This window comes from Limulus polyphemus, unplaced genomic scaffold (genome assembly GCF_000517525.1).
Source record: "Limulus polyphemus unplaced genomic scaffold, Limulus_polyphemus-2.1.2 Scaffold1422, whole genome shotgun sequence".
NCBI classification, from domain to species: Eukaryota; Metazoa; Arthropoda; class Merostomata; order Xiphosura; family Limulidae; genus Limulus; species Limulus polyphemus.
The window spans coordinates 90,450-100,139 of NW_013667032.1; the positions used below are offsets into that span (position 1 = coordinate 90,450).

A 9,690-nucleotide genomic window follows, 5' to 3' on the forward strand; every position below is an offset into this window, starting at 1 on the left:
GTGCAGAGGTACACGAGGGCTATCTGCGCTAACAGCCCTCAATTTTAAACTAATAGACTAGAAGGAAGCCAGGTAATCAATAACACCCACCGCCAACTCTTGAGATACTTTTGTCAGATCGGCTAGTGGGATGTGACTGTTACTCTTATCACGTAACAACAGCCTCAAATAACAGAACCCGATTCCGTTTTTGTTGTTGGCAGCAATGGGCAAAAACCATTGATCTTCAGCCAAAAAGTTCTGCTAATCACCCGCAATAAAAGGTATTAAACATACATAAGAACGAATTTCAAATATATTTGTATATCTATCAACAATATATAATATATTTACATTGATTATAGCTATAGCTATAAATTTATAGAAAATATTTGGTAATCAAAATCATGCCGTATGATTACTTAATTATTTTTAATAGCAAAGGCATTTGTTAATTATAACTTATTTTGTTTACGAAGGTATACTATTTTATTGTGTTCGTTCTATACGTGAACATAACAAGTTTGGCACATTCTGGGATAGATGATACAAGTACACATGTACAGGGTAGTTGACTTTTCTAATCCATAAATCTTAGTTTGGGGAAATAGACGTAAATCTATGTTACAATACAAACTTACGTTTTAAAATTTCGGTATATTATTGAAGTAATTCAAAGTTATTTATGAAGTAATAAGATAAACGATGAAAGTGAAGCATATAAAAAATAAGTCATGCTTCGAAAACGAAGGTGCAAATCAAATGTTCAGAGCTTTCTTCTACTTTCTAGAGAAAGCTGTGTGGGAAATACACAACTGATTTATTACGCATGTATATTCTTCAACATTTTATTACTGTGATGATTTGTTTTGTTGCGGGATTAAGAATGTTATGTAATAAACAGAGAAGCCCCAAAGATGCCAGTCGAATAAACAAACCAATCATTGATGAAGTGTACTTCGCAAAATATTTTCTACCTCTATACGCCCTCAGGTTAAGAAACTTAAACCTTAATCTTAAATATCGGTTTTAAAGTCCACAAAACTCTTTTAACACACAGCTGTGAAGAAGTATTCTGCTCCAACACAGTGTTTTTATTAGTAATCCTAAAAGCACTATTTATCTAACAGTATCTTAGATTGTATGATTAAGCAATAAAACAATTTCTATATCAGATATATTGATGCGACCACTGTGATGTCTAGAAGATATTTTTTGGTTATCACGGTGGCTCTCAATAAATCATGTTTCAGTCACAAGTCCAAAGTTTTTAGTTTTCTGTCGTTATGGGGTAAGATATTCTCGTTTATAAAAAAATATGATATGTCTGTTCACCTCCTGAGGTGGTAAGTTTCTGTTATATATTGCTGTGACTATAACCTTTGAAAAATTGACAATCGGATAGCTTAAAATCCCGGGCTTGGTGTTTTTTCTATTAAAGTACTAGTGTCATACATTCTACGCTAAAACGGTTTGTAAAACACGATTTCTGTCTGACGTAATTGTGTACGTGAAGCTTTTCTATGCCCTTACTTGTAAATCATCTCAATATGCGCACTCACGTATGATTTGTTAAACTGTAACTTGCATTACTTTACAGCATATATCACTTTCATTACAAATATAATTTATATACATTATATAACAAATGTTTTCTTAAAACCAAAAAGTTCATCGAAAATAAAAATATACAGCGTAATTGTCTCGCATGTTGATTGTTTTACATTCAGTCGTATCTTACTGGTTAAAAATATCTTCTTAACGTGTTAAAATAGTCACAGTAGTAAGGAAGAACTGAATAAAGTGATAACTGATTTTTTTTAATAATTTTGACTTTTAAAACAAAGATACCCACAGGAGATTGATTGTTAATGGTCTGACCTTCAAGTAATCGCTTTGTGAGTACGAGCCCAACCTTGCGTGAAAACACTGCCTTTTCTAGTAAGATGGTCGTTAGTTTAGACAGGTGCAAGGTAGAAGTTGTGATGTATCGAGCAGCAATAACAGTCCAACTGCCCACATCATTCGGTTCTATCTTGTAGACGGTTTAACGAAAGTTTGTAAATGGATAACCTTAACCTGAAATGGTCTACTCTCCGAATGTGGACTCGCTAGAAAAAAAAGGTAGCAGAGAGTGTAGTATATATAATTTCAACTGGAGTGAGGAATGCTATTTCATCCAACTGCTCCTCAATACCATTAGAAGTTATCTTCATTGTAAGGAATGCTATGAAGATAACTTCTAATGGTACTGAGGCACAATTGCAGCTGTCCTGTAATATTACTCCACACTTCTGCCCACAGCATAAACTGCATTGTCAGCCATATTGCATGTGACCTGGAAATTTCTTATTGTCTTTAAGCGCCCTACCTTCTTTCAATTTTGTAAGCTCATGAATACGCGGTTATTTCTGGGGATTCTTGGTTTATTGACATGCCTGTTTGTATACTGTGGTCTTTACCGAATCATACCTGTATTTGTATGTCGGGGATATTTGCATACATCATGGAGATGATCAGTTTGTATTTTGGTAGCTTATATATATATACTGTTTAAGGAAAAACAATAACAGTAAGTGTTTTTTTATTAATATTGAGAGTGCATAATAGGTCAAATAGTAAGACTTTGTTTATATTTTAATTGGTTACTACAAAATGAACTTTATAGGTTATTAATTGGATTTTGATCAGTACACGCGTCCTAAGAATTCTGTCTTTAATAGAAATGCAGCAACTTAACTGGTTAAGTATATGCACAGTTATGTTTAAAGTAAGCTTATCAGTTAAAACATCATCAGATGACAGTCTTGTTTGAGATAATCCAGTTCCAACACTAAATGTTTTTGTATTTCACTTTGTTCATTGTTTCATCGCTCGTTTTACTGAAGTTACACATTGAAAAACTATGTTAAGTTATGTAAACAAAGTCAATGAAGTTTAACTTGTACTATGCAAATAGTCCTCCAGAGGAGCAGAGTTATGTTTACAGACTTGCAACAATAAAATCCGATGCTCTATTCCCCGTGGTGAACAGAGCGCAGATAGCCCATTGTGTCATTTTTCGTTAAAACCAATAAACTACGAAAGTACAGATTTTTTGTTTACCAATTCGTTCGAAAACTACCTTTTTAGGATTAATTCATTATCTCAGAAAGGTAAACGTATGTGTGACAAGAAGAGATATTAGCTAACCCTTTGAATACTAATACTAGATGTACTTCTGCAGGATTCCCGAAATTGTTCTGTTTCAAGAGTAAATAAAACCAAAATTAAGAGTAACAAATATTTTTATTCATTGGTTTTGAAGTTCATATGGCATGCTGTGTTGTAACCTACAGAGTACATAATTCTTCTCGTGATTCATGGCATGCGCACGTTTTACTGGCGTCACGACAGTACAAATTGCAACGTTAAGCATCCCTTATGTGACGTCATTTTAGTGTCTACTGATTGACTGACAGACAGACAACACACTACTGTATAGTGGTCCGACTGGTTAAAACAGGTGACCCCTCTCTGCAGTCTTAGGTCTCCTTTCGAAAAATTAGTATAATATGTACTCAAAGCTCTCGGTCCATCATATTATGCTAATTCACCATTGGTTTATATTTCCTTATATCAGAAACGTATTACTTAAAGAAAACAGTTTAACTCATTCAGATACTTTTATCCTGTTGTATGTGATTTTGCTTGTTGGAGAAAGAGGAGTTATATGTACTACTACCATAATGTAAGTGTTATTGATTAAGCAACATGAAGTGACCCAGAAACTTTCAAGGGTGCGTGTTTTTGATTAAAATATTCACTGATTTTCTACTTTCCCTCCCGTTTTCTTCGTAAACTTACCACGGTCTTTAACCTCCTCGCTCTGCAAAGTACAGACTGAGAACTTAGAAATTGTTTTTCATTTTAAAAAAGCGATTGATGAAGTAGTTTTCTTTCTTTTGAAAAATACCATATAAGGTTTGGTGATCATCTGGTTGTATTGAGTGTTTTTCTATATCAATACCAGTTATAAACGTTAGATATTGTTAACTTTTTATTAAAATGTCATTTTTTGTTCTAAAGAATATAATAGCAATTGAATATGTACTTTAACACCAAGTCCTTTAACTGTTCATATATTTTTCAAGAACTGATTTTAAAACCTCAACTAGCAAAAGGATTAACTATATACATCTGAACGTCTTCAACTATCAATAATTTACCTAATCTGTGTTTCTTGATAAGCGTGTATTGCAGTGCTCATGCTGTTCTACATGGACAGACTAGGAAATGAAGGTGCAATCATTAAGTAATTGGCTTTATTCTTGTGAGATAAAACTTAACCACGAATTAATGAGTACAAAATGACAATAACTCTCCTCTTCTCTGTTATTTCTAGGCAAGACTTTGTGAATTATCTAATATTTAGAAATTTCAATTTAATTGTGTTTACTACTCTTAATAGCGATTAAGAGCACATTGTTCTCATTTGTATGCGATTTATTGGTTGATAACAGTTTCATCTTTAAGATAGTTTGAGAAAAAAATGACCTCAACCAAGCTTTGCTTTATAACTTGGTCACTTTTCATAACCAACGATAGGTTGAAAACAAGCCGACTCCAGTATTATTCGAATTACTTTTACTGGTGGCACTCTACTCACCAGGGACAGAGTGAAAAGAAAAGAAACTGACTCTACTAATGTTCGCTTTATTTACTAGTGGCACTCTAAACATCAAGGACAGAGTGAAAAGTCACTGGTACTACTACGTGTAATGTTTGTTTATTAGTTGGTGATACTCTCACTATCAAAGCCAGAGTGAAAAGTAACTGGTACTAGTAATGTTCGCTTTAGTTACTAGTGGCACTCTAAACATCAAGGACAGAGTGAAAAGTCACTGGTACTACTACGTGTAATGTTTGTTTATTAGTTGGTGACACTCTCACTATCAAAGCCAGAGTGAAAAGTAACTGGTACTAGTAATGTTCACTTTATTTACTAGTGGCACTCTAAACATCAAGGGCAGAGTGAAAAATAAATGATGTTTATTTACTAGTATCACTCTAACCATCAAAGACAGAGTGAAAAGTAATTGGTACTACAAATGTTCGCTTTATATACTGGCATCACTCTAAGTATCAAAGACAGGGTGAAAAGTAAATGATGTTTATTTACTGTTTGGTTTATTAATTGGTGACACACTCAGTATCAAGTTGACCTCAGTAATTTCTTATTTATTTGTTTGTGACGCTTTGACCACTAAAGTCACTAAAGAGGTTTGTGTTTTATTATTTAAGTTTAAAATCGGAGGACAAGTCAGAGGGAAGGTTACCTTTATAAACAGGCCATATCCCGTAAAGGAGCAACAAAATTATATAGGTTATACTTTTAAGCTAAATTCAGTTCAGAATACACACACTGACATTGTCATCTAGAATAAATCAATCTAATAACCCGAGCGAAGCCGGTTACTTTAGCTAGTAGGAGTAAATTTTGTAAAGATCAAAAGTAAAGCCAACTATTTATGAATATGCTCAGTAAAACCTTATTAGTCTAGTACCAGAATTCATTGTAAACTGCATCATAAAATATGGTGTAATTCTAAACCTATTTGTAGAGTAAACTAAATATCAGGATTCGTTATACAAAGCTTTTCTGTGGTCAGGGAATGATAAATGTATGTGTATGTGTTTGTTGAATGTACACTGATAGGAATTACAATTATTTTATCGCTTCTGAATATAAGAGCTTCAAAAAGTTAGTTACAAAGTTGTTCAACATTGGCGTCGCTTTTCATGAATAATGCTGTGTGGTTAAATCTTTCATATCATGTAAATGCCCTCTCGTTGCTGTTAGTAACAGTGCATGAAGCTGATCGTATTGAATAACGTTCTATACGTTGCTAAGCTACAGTTAAAGGTTAACAAGTAAACCTTGTATGTAAAGTAAGTTGCTGTCAAGCTTAACGACGAACGCTTCGTAACAGTATACTAAGCTGAAATATTACCGAACACGTTTTATTTTTTTTAAGTAAAAGTCAACTACATGAGAAAGCTTCATTCTTCAGAAGTGTAATAATGTACAAATAGATACGATCGTGAATCCTGGACACAGAGACGTGTAGTATTAAACTTTGGTGATATAACACTATCTTACGTATACTCTTAACATTTCTGTAGGTGTTAAGACAGTAGGTGTTAAGCCAATATCTTCTACATTAAACGAAGCGTAGCCTATAATCTAACGGAGGCCACCGTGCTTCTGGATTTCTAACGTATTATTACACATATAAAACACGCAGTAAATCTTTGTAGTTTACTAGAAGGAAAATAACACTGTGGCGCAAATGAGATTTCTGGAAATAATTTCATAAATTCAAACGCTTTATTAATAAAATTATGAACACGAGTTCCGTTAAAGTAAGATATTGGAATGACGAAATGTGGACATTGCGATAACGTAACGTTTGATTTTACAACATGTCAGTGAACAGGTTATATGTAGTTCCACGTAAAGTTTTATTACTTTAGCTGAAAGCAGTAAACCTGCTATTCTTGTTTATCTTTTACTTGAAGTAGAACACTCGTTCGAGGAAAACTCCAGTTTTCTAATGCAATTCATTGTTTTCGATATTATCCAGATCTGTTTCTCTTAAGTTCGTGAAGTTTAGATACAGTGTGATTTGTTTTCTACGCTTCTGTTTACAAAATATTACTTTAAAGGTTTAACTATAATAAGCGTTTAAAGATAATAAGATATAAGTACGTAGAAACTCGAATTCGTAACGCCAAAAAATGGGAATGCTTGTGATGAATGCGGCACTCGGATAACTTACACAGGTAAGTTTCTGCGTGTTTTTTTTTTAAGAGGTGTCATTAACATGACCACATACGGGGAGCTCTTTATATAAGCAGTGGTACGGTATGTGTATAAGCATTTGTATATATGTTTATATGCTACCTGTCTATATGGCTGTATAGTACACTTTAAATAAGAGTATAATAAGTAAACTATATATACGTGCATATTATAGTTAATGAAACCCGATAACCTAAGTCAGTAAACTATATATATTTATACTACAGTTAATGAAACCCGATAACCTAAATGCTGTCAGGAGATAAATTTCCTTCTGATCAAGGAAAATTGATCTCAAAACGCATTGGGTTTCATTAGTGTGTTCCAGCTACTATCATGTGATCATACATAGTTTCAAGAAGTAACGAAATTTTCTCTCCGCCATTTTATAAACGTCAAACAAAGTTCAACTAATATAATTTTATTAATTAAGAAAGATTAGTGATACTTGCTTTAAAAATAATTAATTTACTTTATAAGAATATCGATATTTATCACGAGAAACAGGAAAGAACTGTTCAAAAAATGTTCTCTCTCACCATACATTTTCATAGAACCTCCTAAGCTAATTAGTAGTGTTAAATTGGAACCTAAGGTGGACAATTGTGTATTGTATTGTAACATGTTTGATCATTAGGTTCTATATATGGTTGAGTACATTATATTCAACGATTTTTAATATACAAAAACCATCAAATCACCTAAAAGCCGATATAAAGTTAAGGTAGAATGGCATGTTTTAGATTTGCATTCCCCCCCCCCTCAATAATGATCACTTTTTTTGATAGTATATGTAACGGCCCTTTCCAATGCAAAACACCCATACACTCAGATCATAAAGATATGTTCAGATCGGGATTTTTAGAATTTCCAAGACGGGGATATCATTTATACTTAATGGCATTAGAAAACAAAGGGATGTGGATAAACTTTGGGAACCGGAGCTATCCAGAAGCAGACTTGCAATAAGTCTTACCACAGCCGAAGTAAGCAAAGTTCAGAGGCATAATTTGCTCAAGTGTCTCACGCAACAGTAAGCAACATAATCAAATTCCTCCCGCGACATATCTTTTTACTGTAGCATACCTCAAGCAGTTGAACAAAGAAATGGGTATTCATGCTATCCCACACAAAGACATATCAATCAAGTCGCCTGCATGGAATCCTATGCGATCAGACTTTTGAAACGGCGCTGGGAACTGTCGTCCTAGCATACTAGATAATGGAAAAATCGCAGGGAGGAGAGGTGTAATTTCGAATGACAGCTTTACGATGGGGACCTTTTGCAATGGAAACTATACCGCAGGACTATTTGTGTGGAATTATTAAGAACATAAAAATATTTCAAATATTTTAACTCAGTGAACTGGGGAAAGACGCGTGAAAAATGTTTTTATTTTAATACAAATTAATTTTTTATTAATTAGAGTTAAGGTTTCTAATATCAGTTGCTATTTTTCGTTTACCGAAAAAACTTTAAAAAACGAAAAGAGGGACATTTTCGGAACGAACTAAGCCTAAATTTAATCCTTTGATTCATCATTTTACACCACTTTATATACTAGACAATCACTGGCGGCACTGTTCTAAAAAGGATCATTGAAACAAATAAGAGTTGTTATGCATGCAAAGTAAATGATCAATAAAATACCTGTTTACACGATAAAAATATGAATTTTCGAAGCCATCGCAAATTCTTTATAGGAAAAAACTCTTTTTTTAAATGTAACAGATGCAGAAATAAATTAGATAAATTAATGTTTGAAATCGTATTAGCAAGAGTTATTTCAATTCTCAAAACAAATATTAGGGTAAAGAAAAGTAGAACTGTTTAAAAGCACTAAATCTCAAACTAGATATGTAAATGTTCGAAATAGTGCAATATAACTATCGAAATAAATAAAATATCCAGACGCGATTATCGTACACAAGCAACGCCAGACACCAACGTAAGTGATATGTCAAACAAAATGTACGAGAAAACGCGTGGAATATCACGTTATCGTTAAATGGTTAAAAATCGTACAGAAATAAACCTAGCGGACAAAGAACTAAGTTTGTAAGACATTTTGAAATCATAAACTTTTTAATATAATTTTCATGTTAGGATTCAAATAAAACAATAGATAACCATTTCGATAAATATAACGTTTAGATAAAAACATTATAACTATTACAACTGGTTTTGGAATTCATTGTGCATTAATTACTATTTATCAAAACAAAACCAGAACTGTTTGTAGTTTATTTTTCAATTGCCATTTGTATGGAATGATTTGTGTAAATATATTTTACGTTACTTATAAATAGTTTTGTTGATTTTATCAGAATCACTTTATCTAAGAAGTTTCAAATATTTAGTGTATAAAGAATTTTTGAATACTATTGTATAATGTTTTATAATATTTAATAATAATGTGTTGAAAATATGCCAAACTCAACGTATTAATATGTGTAATTATTGCTTTAAATGCTATTGCAGGCTAGAATTTTTTTTCTAATAGTTACCAACGTATTTAAAAGCTGTATTGGTGTGCATGTACTTTCCCAAATTTCTTATCTAGTTTACCATGGTGATTAGATAACGAGTTCACTCTACTAGAAGAGCCTAAGAAACTAACTTCACTTGTGAAGATCATCTCAGATTCAGGTATACAGAAAATGATATTAAAATCCATTATGTTTGTTTCCTACAATTTCTACATTAATGTTCGAATGAGTACTGTGAAAATGCTTTAAAATATTCATATTCTTTCGCTATTGACAAGTTTTGGTCACAACGGTATATTTTGATGAAGGTATAAAACATCTTTCGCTATTGACAAGTCTTGGTCATAACGGTATAGGTTTGATGAAGGTATAAAACA

General features: G+C 32.7%; 1 protein-coding gene across 12 annotated transcripts in view; it reads left to right on the forward strand.

The window, feature by feature from the left end:
- LOC106463488 (synaptotagmin-7-like) overlaps positions 1 to 9,690 on the forward strand; it is a 108,301-nt gene that overhangs the window by 73,831 nt on the left and 24,780 nt on the right. For 6 of the 12 annotated variants that reach the window (XM_022390993.1, XM_022391004.1, XM_022390995.1 and 3 more), the window contains one exon: positions 9,388 to 9,473. The exons of 3 other annotated variants lie outside the window; for them this stretch is intronic. The gene's annotated coding sequence lies outside the window, so the exon portion shown is untranslated. Of the gene's footprint in view, positions 1 to 6,767; positions 6,805 to 9,387; positions 9,474 to 9,690 lie in introns of those variants that run through there. 3 more of the 12 variants (XM_022391000.1, XM_022391002.1, XM_022390997.1) reach the window with 3 other exon arrangements.